At 48.3% G+C, this 14973-nt stretch overlaps 1 long non-coding RNA gene across 1 annotated transcript; it reads left to right on the top strand.

Annotated features, from left to right (window-relative positions):
* The first annotated feature begins 8830 nt into the window (after positions 1 to 8830).
* On the top strand, positions 8831 to 14268 carry Gm33029. Its single transcript, XR_378716.3, has 3 exons — positions 8831 to 9481; positions 10944 to 11087; positions 12551 to 14268. It is a non-coding gene; the product is annotated as a predicted gene, 33029 (long non-coding RNA).
* The last annotated feature ends 705 nt before the right edge of the window (positions 14269 to 14973 follow it).

Genomic DNA, 14973 nt, shown 5'->3' with positions numbered 1-14973 from the left:
AGGGAAAGTCTGAGACAGTATGGGAGGTCATCTGGTTCCCCTAGAGAGGATCCCTTACTAAGATGTTAACACTTTTAGGACCTAGCTGCTCATCCAACTGGACCATCATTAAAACTCAAGATCATAAAGTTGTTAAAAATAAACTGCAGATATAGATATAGATATAGAGATAGAGATAGAGATAGATAGATAGATAGACAGAGATATAGATAATTATATAGATCTCTCTCTCTCTCTCTCTCTCTCTCTCTCACACACACACACACACACACACACACACACACACACACACACACACACACACTGTGGGAGTCGTAAGTGTTGTCTTTCTCACTGCCATCCAGGGTGCCCAGGAGACTTTGGGATCAATATCATTTTCACCCAGTGCTCCATGCTGGCAGCCCCGTGCCCACTGGTAGGAAGGCTTACTCTGGAAAATGGCAAGCACTCACACTCCCTTAGCTTGGGCTTCAGGCCCCTGTGGATATGAGGAGTGGAGGCTGAAAGAGGCTGACGTATCCAGCAGCTATGTACCTTTCCCTGGCAGGCTGGCTGTACCAGCTCCCTCCCACGGCCCCCTTTGTGTCCCTGTAGGGGTCCCCCTGTCCCTTGGACCCACGTTTGTGTCCTTCCCTCGGCTGGAACACTGAGCCCAGCTGTTGTGCTTCTGAGTCCACCATAAATGCTGTTCCTCTACTGGCAACTCATCCCATCAGGGTGTTTCAGAGGTGACACCAAGAGCCCCGCAGGGTGTTTCCCTTGAGTTCTAGCACACGTGTGGGGTAGTTGGGGATGCACTCTTCCATTGAAAAGGCCTTGGTCACTGCCCAGAGGCCACCCCTACACCAGCTTTCCTAACTGGTGCTATTTAACTGATGAATTGCTTCTCATTATGTCTGCCTCCCATTCCTCGGCATAGCCTGGAGTCACAGGTTCAGCTGGTGGCTGGGATGCAGAGACTGATGACCACACCCCAACTCATCTTTCTGTGAAACAGCAGATCCTGCTTGCTCTACTAGAATGGCCAGGCTCCCACTCCCACCCTAGCCATTTTCTCATAAAGATTCATCTTCAGGCAACTCCAGATCCCCACCCCCACCCCACCTTCCCACCCCACATCCACCCCTGCTCCTTGGGGCCTGTGAAATGCTCTCCCTGATTAGGAATTCTTTTCTGGAAGAAGGCAGAGTTAACTATCTAATACCCATGCCCCTCTTATCAGCCTTGACTGAGCCCTGGTTCTTGACCAATCAGACCGTTGCAATATATCCTATTGTCCCTTGCCACACTGTGCAGATATTTGACTAAGGTTTCCCAGTGAAATTCAAGTAGAACAGGCTGTGTAGACCTCTCAGTCTTTTGAAAGGGCAGGAATATAGCTTTCACCTCTCTTTTTATGCCCTGTCCTGCTGCTCAGAATTTGATGGGTGGAGCACCAACAGCCATCTTGGACCCTAAGAACCAAGACCTTAAGCATGGCAGGTAAGGCAGAAAGGTCAGGCAGGAGACTGTGAACCCAACAGACCATGAGCTTAGCGCCATTTCTATCTCTCTCCATTGTGCATTCTTGAGCTTTCTTATTTGCAGGGTTGTAAACCCACCACAACTGATCAGGGCTCTCCCCTAAGGAACTTGTTATGAGTTCCTGACCCAACACTAACGGTTTACTTTGGGCTATTCATTCAGCTATGAATATTTCCATTTCTTCCTGGAATAAACCAGCATCCCCGGACCATGCCATCTCCTCTCCAAACAGGCATGGTCATTTCTGATTCCCAGTGTGACTCATGGCGCAGGATACAGGGCGGGAGGCTTGTTCTCTGTTCCTTCCCTTCTCACAGTGCTAGCCTCTAGCTCCAGGAAGGCTCAGCAGCTCACACGCAAGGTCTGATCATTAAATCCCAGTGGGGTGCAGGGGGTTGGCAGTGGAAAGACTGGCGATGAATAGAGAGATTCATGTGTGGTACTAAATTTAGACAGGCTCTCTATATTTAGTTTAGATATCAGTTAGGAAAGTGTTCAGCCTAGAGATGTGCAGATCAAGGAAGAAACAGGGCTGAATTCTGGATTGCAGACATTATTATCTGATGTATGCAGCGATGGCTCATTGGCAGAGTGGCCCTCCCCTGTGGGTGGACACCACATGCCATCGTGGTTAGTAGAACTCATATAGACAGCACCAATATACATGATCCCCATTCAACTTGGCATGATCCAAGGGTAGGCCACTCTAGGACCACACAGGACACTGTCTGGGGATGGAGAGGTAACTCTGCATACAGAAAACAATATGCAGTACCAAGAGCCTAGTGGTTCACCCAGGGCACACTGTAGGTGGGATAACAGGGCAGCCTGCTCAGGGCTGGCACAATGTGGCCCTGCCTGTCTTCTCACCCCACACTCACATGAAGGGATGGGATGGGAGCTTCTCACTATGTCTTGGATCCATGGATCCCGGAAGACAGTAGGATGTCCTAGGGCCCTAAGCCACATGATGCTCACAGTGTCTGCTGGGTTTGTGTGGGAATGCAGGGGTAGCTAAGAGTGTCCTCTAGGCTGGCCCTGGCATGGTCCACCAGGGAAACACCGACCAGACTTTTCAAGTATGTTTGCTATGTGTTAGATCCTCTGCCCCACAAAGGCCCATATGTTGAAGATTTGCTTGGTCCTCAGCCTCTGGTGCTATGGGACAGTGGTGGACCTTAGGAGTTGGGGCTAGTGGAAGGAAGTTCCATCACTGGGCATTTCCTTGAAGGAATCTGGCCCTTCTGCTTCTCTCTGCCTCCTGGGTTCCTCAACATCCCCACCTTCCTCTCCGGCACCAGCCTGCCACAAGGCCCTGTACTGCCATGGGTCCAGCACTGTACTAAGAACTAATCCATCCTTTGAAGCCATGAGCCAAAATAGGCCTTTGGTCCTTAGCCAAGTATCTCGTGTGTCTTACCACAGTGATGGAAAGGTGACTGAACACAGTCAACCTTCTCAGGTCTCAGTCACCCCAAGTGCCTGGGCAGGGCCTCTTCCAGCTAATGGGGACAAGGGTAGTTTCTAGGATATTCTCTCACCATGTTGGTTACTAGAACATTCTGTGTCTTCTACATATTCTCCACCAAATGGGTGCCGTTCCTGCTGCCTGTGAGTCCCTACAACAAAGTACAACCGACACACTACACCCCATACAACAAAGTACAACCGACACACTATACCCCATACAACAAAGTATAACCGACATGCTACACCTCAGCTTTCATGAGACAGGGCTGGTATGGCATGTTTCTCACTCTCAAGAGCCTCAGTTATCCTACCACAGGAGTGTGACTCACTTTCGGCTGGCTCACCCAAACCCAGCCTAATGTCCCATCCTCCTCCCCCCTCCACTGTGGAAGCACTTACTAGACACTTTGTGGCTGGATAGCCAAGGGACCCTGTGTTCTGTGGAACAAGAAACTAATACCACATCTTACCTCCCTATGCTTAGCCGTGACCTCGTCTTTTCTGCCTTGAAAGTAGAAAACATGGGGGCTGGATGGATGGCTCAGCAGTGAAGAACACTGCCTGATCTTCCCAAGGACCTGGGTTCAATTCCCACCACCCACCTGGCAGCTTACAATTATCTGTAACTTTGGTTCCAGGGGACCTGCCACCCTTGCACAGACATAACAACAATGCACAGGAAAAAAAATGATTTAAAGAAAAAAAAGCTTTTTTAAAAAAGTGGAAAACATGAATGTGGAGACCACACAGCAGCCATCTTGTAAGTATCACTATCAGAGGTGATTGTCAACCCTGTAGGTCTCCTCTCCCTTAAATGCTCTCCTCCATTTGCATTGGGTGCTCTTTGCATAGAAATCAGCCCGACTGGCAGGTTCTCATTGTGGCTAACGGTTGGGGGTGAATCCTTTTTACTAAAGATTCCATGTCTCTGAGGGGGACCAGATTGGACCACACTGCCTTCCTAAATTTATATTAGGCCACAAAAGTGTACCACAAGCTTCTGGTGGGTGTGAGAAACCATTGCCTTAGTTTAGGAACAAGCCTGAGCTGGGCAAAATTCCAGAGGCCCAGCTTCTCTTGGAGGAAAAAATGGCAGATCTGAGTTGGGAAAAGATGCTTCTAGCCTCCTGGACAGGAGGCCCCATGACAGAGGGACCATTTCTTCAGGCCTCAGTTTCCCAATCAGTATGGGTTGGTACAGCTACTGCAACCAATGGTGTGGAAGAGGCCTTTGTGTAGGGCCATGCACAGGGAGGGTTGGAGTCTCTGTTCCTCTGGGTCTCCCTGGCTTCTCTCTCTCTCCTCCTACCAGGAACCTTTCTCCACCTCCACCCCCTAGCTTCCCACATGAAAAGGCAAGGCTGAGCCAGAGTTCCTGGCCGACACTGAGCAAAAATGACCTGGGTCATAGGAACTCCTGCATGCTGTTCTACCATGCCTGAGATCTCCCAACACACTCTTACACTGTCCTCTAGATGTTGGTTGCCCAGGCTGGGAACCTCTCAGCTAATTCATCTCTCTCATTTTATCCCAAATCACTGCTAGGAGTGGAGGAAGCCTGACTGCCCCACTTCACTACAGAGGTGATTTTGAAATACTATGGGGGTCACAGTCTCTCAGGCCTGATGGCACCCCTAGGATTTGCATATGCATATGGGCATACCCAGTGATGGGTGAACCCTGGTGAACAAGGCTTTTCTTCAAACATCCACTAACTTTTCAGGACTACTCTGTCACTTTGTCACACCATGCCAGGTGGCAAATATTTCTTCCTTGGTAACACCCTGGCTCTGGAGATCCAACATGTCACTGTCTCACCTTAGAGGTTACCAGGGCCATCACAGTAGAAGCTAGTGGTGGGAGTGGGTAACCTGAATAGAGACCTACAGAAGACCTGTCTCCCAGTGCAAGTGAGGGTTCTCAAGCATCTTTCACAGCCCATTCTCCAATACAAACAAGTGCCCGCCCACCTTGCTTCTTGGCACCTCTCCCTGCTGCCTCACCAGCCCAGCACATTGGAAAGGACCTGGGCTCCATCTGTTCCCTGCTAATGGAAAGTGGAGTGGGTAAGCAGAGATGTGTTTTCAGGGCCAGGGGACTGATTGACCACTCTTTATGTCCCTGGCTTCTGCTGTGGCCCCAAGTTGTGTGACTAATACCTGTTTGCATTGTGTGCAAAGGTTGGAGTGGGGGCTTGCTTGTGCTGGTGCCCCGCGTTCCTGTGAGCGTGGCAGTGGGCATTCACTGGCCTATTTATAAAGATGATTGTTGCCTGCAAAGGTTCTAGACAACCACTTGTCACCCTCCAGGGAGAAGCAAGGCTCCTCTTCACATCTGAACTTAATAAAGAAGGAATAATGTAAGCTGCAGAGCCGGGACAATGTGTGCCTCCTACTGTCCCCTGCTGACTTTCTGCTTAGCATTGTGTGCACAGCAAACAGCTTGGGTGCTCACTGATGCTCCAGTTTCCTCCAGGGGACACAAGGAGAAACTGACTGATTTACGGTCGCCCCCCCCCCCACACCACCACCAAATGCTCTCCTCTCTACCACCTTCACCAGATTTAGCAGGGGGCTTTCTGTCCTCACCCCTAAATGTCTGTCCTGATGAGGAGAGCAGACTGTCATGTTCTGTGTTAAGGGCATGAGACAGAGAGGGGGCTCGTAGAGAGGTGACATAGTCTTAGGGTCTTAGGGGAGACCTGCCAGGGTCTGGAACTGAGACAGCTGTCTTCACTGAGAGCACATTTATCTTATGGGAATTTAATGGGTAAGACTAAGAACTTATCACCCATGGGAGCCATACAACACAATTCCTTAGCAAATACAGGAAAAATTGCTTGTTTCCCAAGCAGGAAAACAGAACCTTCTTTCTCCACAATGGCTATTCACTATCCCCTGTTCCAACCTTGGCAAAATGTGTGTGTGTGTGTATGAGTGTGTGTGTATGTGTGTGAGTATGTGTGGTGTGTGTGTGAGTGTATGTATGTGTGTGAGTGTATATGAGTATGTGTGGTATGTGTGTGAGTGTGTGTGTGAGTGTGTGTGAGTATGTGTGATGTGTGTATGAGTGTGTGTGTGTGAGTGTATGTATGTGTGTGTAAATGTGAGTGAGCGTGTATGCGTGTGTATATGAGAGTGTGTGTGTGTGTGTGTGTGTGTGTGTGTGTGTGTGTGTGTATGGAGAGGACAGTAGGCTGATGAGCACTGGGTCATCAGCTGGCATTTGAGAACCTGTTGATTTGGAGCAGAGTTCTATAGCTCTGTGTGTGACTGTGACACAGAGTGAGGCTTCTGAGAAGGAACCTCCTGCCCTGACGTACATCAAGCAGTAGTAATACAAAAGAGGAGTTATTAAACATATAGCTTTTTAAAAGGAGCTAATTTCTGAAGAACACAGACCAACAGGATCTTAGAAGTTGGAATCAATCGATAGCAATCCCATGCAGCTAAACATATTATGCCTGCTATATGAATATACATTCATGTGTCCAGTATATTTCAACATTCCTTTAGGCAGTGGAAGGACCATTTTTTTAGTTGGGTATTTTCTTAGAGTCAGTCACAGAGTTAGTTTGCCTCCAAAGCCAACCCATCTCATAAAGATGTTGATGGGCAAATGCCAGATCAGAGGGAAGAGTGAAGATAACCTCCTGTCAGATATCCTCCTGATATCTTCACCATGTGCTCATGAAGCATGTTCCTCGGGAATCTCGGGTTGTGCTGTTAGATGTGCAACGTGGTACATATTCTAGTGGAACACTTGCTATGTTCTGTGTTAGCATGCCTATGTCCCCACTTCTGATCTAGAGGGACACTTGCCCTTGTATTCTGTGCCCAGATAAGCATCTAATAAGGGTTACTAATCAAAATAGATAAGGATTGAAGCAACTCAACAACAAAAGAACTCAGTTTAAAATGACCAGACTGGGTGTGATGGCTCGTACCTGTAATCCCGGCATTCAGGAGACTGAGGCAGGATTGTCCTAAATGTGAGCCCAGTATGGATGACATATGATATAGAAAGTATGCCAGCTGAGGTTTCAGAGTCTCAAAAAAAAAAAAAAGCCAGATTTACATAAACAGTTTTCAAATGAGGAAACAGAAATCTTCAACAATTACTGAAAAAAATGTTCAAAGTGACCAATTGCTATAGAAAAATCACATTAAAACCAGAACAAGCCATCACCTCACACTGTAGGAGGGACTGTCACCCAAGAGACAGAAGACGGTAGAGCTTGGTTGGCACACATGAAACAGGAGCCATCGTGGAAAGGAAATAGAACTTCATGTAGTCTTTAGGAGATATAGCATGGAGAACCTTCCAAAAGTTAACAAGAGAGTCACGTACAACTCAGCAGCTCCACTTCTGGCTTTGTGTGCAGAAGAGCTGAAGCCAGGATGTCCTAGAGACTCCTCCACACCCACTGCTCATTGGCCACCAAGTGTGGTGGTTTGAGTGAGACCACAGACTCTGGTGTTTGGACATTTGGTCTCAGTTCCTGGCACCATCTTGGGAGGTTATGGAACCTTTAATAGCTACTGCCTCACAGGAGGAAGTGTGTCACTAGGGACAGGCCTTGAGGATGGATAGGACTCACTTCCTGTTCTCTTCGCTTTCTGTGTACAGACGAAATGTGAGCAGTCAGCTTCCTGCCCGTGCTACCGTAACTCGCCTTTCCCAATATAACAGACTCTATTCCTCTGGAACGGTAAGACAAAAGGAACCCTTCCTTCGGTTGCTTCTGTTTATGGTGTTTTATCACATTAACAGAAAAGCCACCAATACACCAGGTGTCCCTCAACCAGTGAATGAGGCTGTGAAAGAAAATTACAAACATAACCGAATAGGACTCAGCTGATAGGAAAGAAGACTTGTCACGTGTGACATGTATGAGTCCGGAGGAAACCATGTGAAGTCACAAAGAAAATACTGCACTCCCTCTGATAGCTCACGATGGAAAAAGGTAAAAGAATGCACTCAGAGGAGAGGGCCTTGGTATAGCGGGGCAGGGTACAGCAGGAGATGGTCTGCTGGTGAGACGCATATAGATCAGCACAAAGGCTTGAGGCTAGGTGGGAGAGTGGGTTAAAGGGTAGTTCACTGTGGTGACTGCAGTTATTAATGAGTCATGAAAGCTACCTTAGAGTGGACTTCACATGTTCATACTACAGAAACAAGGCAAGCAGGTGATGTGACATCTGTGGAAACCACTCTAGCTCAAAGGATGCACATATTCTGAGACACAATAGTCATGGTAAACATACTCGATTGTGGGTCAAAAACGGGGTCTTGTGTCTGCTCAGGGCTAGGACTGCTAGGAGAGGCAGGACACGGGAAGTTTGACTCTGTGTACACCTACAGCACTGACAGGCAGGCATCAGGCTGTGAGAAGCTGCAGGACCCCACTCCAGAGGTGGGAAAGCAAAGTCTGGGGTCCCCGTGGAACTGCCAGAACTGGCTCGGGGTCCTTGGGTCTGCAGAGAGGCCGAGGACAACAGGCTATCAGACATCCCAGACACTGCTGTATGCCTTGGAATAGCTGAGAATGGGAACACAGAATGGGGGCTGGCAGGCGGACTCTGGCTGGGGGCCGAAGGGAAAAAGTCAGGGAGAGAGCGCTCTGGCTGGTTACCACGGGGACGAGAGTGCTTGTCTTGCTTGGGCTGCTAGCTTGGTTTGCTGGACTGTGGCTGGAGCACAAGGAGGCCTCCTAGCAGGAGGTTAAACATGAGGCTCATTAGGAGAAGACCTGCTCCATTGCTCCAGCACTGTGGTCCCGATGAGAAGAGACAGCCCATGGTTTTAAGGTGTTTATTGTAGAAAGGCAGAGAGAGGAAGAGAGTAGGGAAGTAGAGGCCGGCCATGGCCATGTGGAGAGATGGGGGAAGGGAAGGCAGAGAGAGGAAGAGCAAGGGAGCAAAAGTAAGAGCAAGAGAATAAGAGAGCGAGGAGGGGGCAAGCAGCCCCTTTTATAGTGGGCTGGGACATTCTGGCTGTTGCCAGGTAACTATGGGGGTGGAGTCCAGGGAGAATAAATGCCAGGAGCTTGGGGCATTGCCTACATGACTGATGGCCACACACCTCTCTGCAGGGGACAGGCGGAGCTGTGTGAGGTTGTAGCTTCGGAGCCAAGGGCCCAGGAGGCGTGGCCAGAAACCTGCTGTCCCTTAGGGTCACCAGGGATCAAGACCTGTGCTTGACTGGGGACCAGGTTGTCTGTACATAGCTCAGATATCAGTTCAATATATGAAACATGAATGAGCAGCTACTCCTTTGTGATCAGTAGATGGGTAGACATGTGAGTCTCAGAGAAAGCTGGGGTGTGACCAAGGCTCTGATACCTGCAGTGGTGAGGGTAGCCTGCCTGCCTGCCTGCCTGCCTGCCTGCCTGCCTGCCTGCCTGCCTGCTGCACCTCTTCTCTTGGACCTTGGGGTCTCAGGGAGTCAGGACAAAGAGTGATGTCTATCCTGAGGAGGACAGGTGGTAAGTATTTGTAAGAATGTGGAAGCTGAGCGTAGAGCCTTGTGCCTGTAACCCTAGCACCTAGAGGTTGAAGTAGGAGGGCTGCTACAAGTGTGAGAGCAGCTGAGGGGGGTAACGGTTTGTAAGTGTGGGACTGGGAAGGGAAGAGGGAGGGGAGGAGGGCAGTCATCAGGATGTAAAGTGAATAAATAAATAAATGATTGAACAAAAAAAAGAAGAAAGAGGAAGCATTCAGGTACCTTCATAGGGACACCCAGAAGACACAGGGATGTGCTTGCCCCTTGTTTGATGTTCAAAAGATAAGGATTCATGTCAGAGCAACAAGAGAACCACACAAAGCCCCAAGAATAGAGTCCCTGCCCTTGCTCGCTGCTCCAGTATTCACAAGCTAGCTCCACTCACCCTGGATGTCAAGGGAGGCGCCATCTCACCCCTGCAGCATCAGGCACTGAAGCTGTGGCTGTGGCGTTGCCTACCCTGGCATCTGCATGCTTTGCATTTGTTGGGTGCTTGCATCTGTTCCACACAATGAGCAGTAATTTTAAACCTGTTTAGCACGCATTTAACCCAGATCCTTCCTTTGTGGCCATTCTGCTTGCATCTGGGCCTCCAGCGCAGAGAGGCCGTGGGGAACAAAACCTGTGCAGTGCGGCATCAGCCAGCAGCTGCATGGATGTCCAGACCCGGAGAAGGGGGCGAGCCACTCTGAAGGGCACCACGGTCATATCACACGTGACCTGCAGCCTTCTGGGCTAGCTACTCCGTCATCTGGGTTATAGATCCCTCTTGGGGATCAGAACCCTCAGATCCGCTGAATAAGATAAGTACCAGGAAGGAAGGAACCTTCCACGTGACCCTGTGGACGCACCAGGCGAGTCTCATCCGCCATGGCACCATGCACCGGATGCAAGACAGCTAAATGCCCCAGGATGACTAACACGCACCAAGCTGAAGGGCCGGCAGTTAAGGTTCATGAGAGATTGCTGCCAGAACCTTCCATCCCATGTGTCCCATTGTGCTTCTGAGTGCGGCTCCAGAGAGGTCACACTGTGCAAGCCTTGGGATGGTCCCCAGGGCTCTGGCTCCTCTCTGTGACCCTGGCTAGGGATTTTACTCAGTCTGTTGTCATGTCAGAGCTAAAAATGAAAACACCGTCCTGGGAGCCTCACCCCACCCCCCACTGTCCTAGGGAAGGGGTCCATCCTGAGTTGGATAGAGCAGTGTGGGATATCCTGGGATGGAGTTGTAGGAGCCTGGGGACCTCCAAATAGCTGGTGGCTCTCCAGGTCCGTGGACTTTAGAGACACATTGAAAATACATCCGTGCAAGTCTAAACTCACCCCTGAGGCGTCATCAAAATGATATTTTTTTTTCTCATGTGCTTCTCACATACGTGCAAAGATGGGTGGACTGCATAGAGTTACATATTTGTAAAGTGATATTTTTTTTCTCACTACAAAAGGCAAAAACATGCTTCTCACATATGTGCAAAGATGGGCGGACTGCATAGAGCTACACATTTGGAACACCCTGATTTTTCTACCTGAAGCATGAGCGCTCTCAAGACAGTAGCATCGACAGATGCTGGCGATGGAAGCATGCATCGGTAAGCAAAATGTGGCGGCCACGAACCACACAGGGTGACCGGACACCACAGACGTGGCTTGTGGGAGAACTGAGTTTCTAATTTTACTTGATTTTGAAGACATCAAATTTGTATTTAAATGGAAAAAGGTACACGTGGCTAACAGCAACCATGTTGGACAGTGCCTCGCTGTGTCTAATGCTATACAGCACTTCCCCAGCACACAACAGAAAATTCACACAACAGCACGGACACGGAGAAACTGTCCTTAAAACTTGAAGATTTACTTTTCTTTCATATGATTTCTTTGCCCTTCCACTGCTACACAGCAGAGGCATCCCTGGAAACTGAAGACGAGAGGAGCAGAGTCCAGTCACTGTTTCGGCCTCTGCTGCCATCCCTAGGGACAGATGTTAATTTGGATTTCTTCCATTTATTTTAAAATGCTGTCTTATGCATCCATTACACATGCAGATTTCTTTTTCTTTTTCTTTTTTTTTTGGAAGCCACAGATCAATATAAAGGCGATTACCAGTGTTTTTAACCTTACCAAAAAAAAAAAAAAAAAAAAATAGAGCAATAGATCAGGTCTTTGAAAATAAAAAATTTAAAAATTTGTCTATTACAGAATAAAACTTATTTTGGCTCCAGCATCCGTTAAATCAGTGGCCACAGCAGGTTTTCACTGGGTGGTACTTTTACAAAGTGTGTGACGGAGAGCACTTGGCACAAACCAGTTACAGGAGTAGAGAGAGTACCTGCTGTTGCTCTGCATACTCTTCGCTTGCTGATAATGACACTCGAATCTGCAGCAGTAGAATACATGCAGTGATAGGACTTGGTTGGTGGTGCCCATACAATGTAATACAGTGACAGAGCTAGATATGGTGGTGCGAGTTTATAATTCCAGGGCAAGAAGATCAGGAGTCCAAGGCCCACTTCAGCTTCACAGTGAGTGCAAGGGTAGCCTGGGCTACATGAGATCCTGTCACAATCAACCAACCATCCACAAAGCTGCATTTAAATAATATGTAAGAGGTCTATAAGATGTACTTAATTTGACAGATCACATGGAGAAATGGCTCCTTGTTTTGTTTTGTTTTTTTCTAACCCAACTCCTTGGAATATCTCCTTAGACCTCAAACTTCAAGGCCACAAGCACGTCACTACAGAGGGACGGTAAGAAGAGAGTCGTACAAAATGCTTGGCAAGGGAGAGAGCACCCCCTCTACCTGTCATGGTGCGGGTTCTTGGGGCCCCTTACCTGGCAGACCATGTCCCTGCTTGGGCTAATTTGTTGTTTGAAGCTGATGGCCTTGTTCCACGATCCAAGGAGTTTTTCAACCACTTTAAAAAACGAATGAACAAACAAACAAACAAACAAAACAGGGCAGTGGAATGAATGTGTGGTCTTGTCAGATGCTGGAGTGTAGACAAAGCCATGGCTTCTGTGTTGGATCACCCTGTGTTCATTTCTGGGTTAGCAGGTACTTATCAGTATGCAAGACAAGACCTGACCTTGGAGCATGGCAGCGTCATTTGCCCAAGAAAGGGACACCGGTGACCAAGCCAGCATTCCCTGGAATGTTCCACAGAGCCTGGGAGCAAAGGGAGCTCGTGGAGTTTGTATCTTCTGCTGTATCCTGCAGGGCTCACTGATGTGGGTAAAGAACCCTTGGATGAAGCCACCCAATATCCTGATGTCTGAATCCAAGGAAAGAACTGTTGGAAAGCCAAGCAAGAGCCAGCATTGGATGGCCGCCTCCAGACCAACCCATGGGCCACAAAATTCTATTTTTCTCCCATGCTCTTAGACAACATTTATTCCTTAAAAGTGAAGAATGGGTTTCACAGAATGGCACAAGAGACAAAGAGGATCTTGTCAGAGATGCTATTCAATAATAAGCTAATAAAATGTTTGAATGCCGGAGTCATCGAAGGCAGGTAATGACACATCTCCTGCTTCTCTTTATTTTATTTTTATAGGCCAGATAAATGAAATTAAACCATCTCTCCTGTTCAACAGTTTGAGATGCACAGTTAATAACAGCTGTCTCTGCTCCCACCACGCAAGGCTGGGCTGCAGGATGTGGGGGTCATCTCCACGAGGAGGTTGTGAGTGGCCGTGGGAGTCATTATGGAGAGAAGTGGGAATTGCCTGTGTTTGGTCTAACAGCGATGTTGCTCACCTAGCAAACAATGAATCAGTCTTCCCTCTGGAACCCAGGACCCTGGACACCCCCCAGGCAGCTGGACTTAAGTGAGCTGTGGAGTCCTAGGAACTTCTGTTCCCAGTTCAAGTACAGCTTGGGCAGATTCACTTGTGGCCCAGCCAAGACTTCAAGTTCACAAATTGTTTAAAACCATCTTCACTTCTCATTGGTAAACAGCATGTCTACCAATCTATATTGAGAAAATTAGTGTTTTCCTGCCGTGTTTTCTGGTACATTACCTAAACTCAATGTGTAACCTACACACGGTGTCTCCCTGCTTGCTAGCGCTGGATCACAATGTTTCATACCAACGATGGGCGTCTCAGCAATGATTTGACAGATAATAAAATAAAAAGAAGAAGGAAAAGAAGAAGAGCAAGCTTGTAGTGCGATTTTTCTAGTCTGTTCTTCCCCAACTCCGTCATTGGACTGGAAGGAATGAAGACATACAATTTAACCAGTATGTTTACACACGTCTAACTGATACTTTTCTTTGGGAAATTAATTGAATTACATCTATAAAATACTTACATTGTAAGCTTATCAAGCTGAGATGAGTTCAAACAATTAGAAGAAGATGTTTACATTACCAATAAAAGATTAGTACCTCGAGGAGCAACAGTGAAAGCTGTCTCATACTCAGAACCTTCTCATTAGCTTCATGACACTTTAGAGGGAGTGTGGAGAAAGCCCCGCAGTGAAGTCTTGACTGAATATGTGCCGTTGATGTCGGCACCACCACGTACCTCCAGACCAGATGTGGATGTTGAAATGTACTAAAAGAGTGCACCATAGCCTTCTCTACTGGGTGTTCATTACAGAGACCCGTTCCTGTTGCGGTCAGCTAAATTGGGTCCCTTTGATCCAGATCTGTACCCTAAACATTGCCTTCTTCTTTATCTGTATGTAATAATCTATCCTCCTCGTCCTGCTACATGCAATAACATCGTCTCTCTGTTCAACCCGGTGTAATAAACATGCTTAATATCTGGGGTGCTGTGGTTTTTCCAACAGAGAGTTCAGTTCACCCAATCCCAGCTTCCTGTCTGCTCATCTGTCTGTCTGTCTTTGTCTATCTGTCACTTCTTCATTCTCTCATTGCTCCAGAAAGGTCTACACCTGGAGTGATGCAGGACATAGCAACTCCAGCCTCCAGTGTCCTCACCATGACACTCAGCACTGCTGTAGCTTTGCTGCAGCCATCTGTACCCGTGTACCTCTGAAGGGAGTGCGTGCCCGAGAGGCACGTCTGCCTGAGGACCACATCTGCACAATGGTGCTTCACGGGGGACCTCGAGTGCTGCCTCTTGGGCGGCCCTGGGCGAGCACCTAGCACACAGCTAGAGCAGCTTAATTGAAAACACATTCTTTACAAAGGTCCCCGTGACCCAGATGAATGGCCCTGCGCTACATTACAGCAGGAATGCAGAGCCAGATCCGGATAGAGCAGAGACAAAGACTCACATTCCCAAGGGAGCAGGGGACTAAGGAGACTCCCCCTTCAGTCCCCAAGTGGTGAGATAATCAAAGCCAAAGTACTGGTTGTATTTGGCCTATTGCTGGACAGATGTGACTCTCCGTCTTACTGCCTGCTGGCCTCACTTCTGCCTGGAAAGGCCCAGACAGTGGTTTTCAAAGTGGTCTCAGTGCGAGGGGCCTCCTGAGACCACCTGAGCCCTGCAGGGTCTGAGCCT

The sequence above is a fragment of the Mus musculus genome, chromosome 8 (genome assembly GCF_000001635.26).
Source record: "Mus musculus strain C57BL/6J chromosome 8, GRCm38.p6 C57BL/6J".
Classification (NCBI taxonomy): Eukaryota; Metazoa; Chordata; class Mammalia; order Rodentia; family Muridae; genus Mus; species Mus musculus.
The sequence above is the reverse complement of the archived record's forward strand: the minus strand, read 5'-3'. Positions and strand labels throughout refer to the sequence as shown.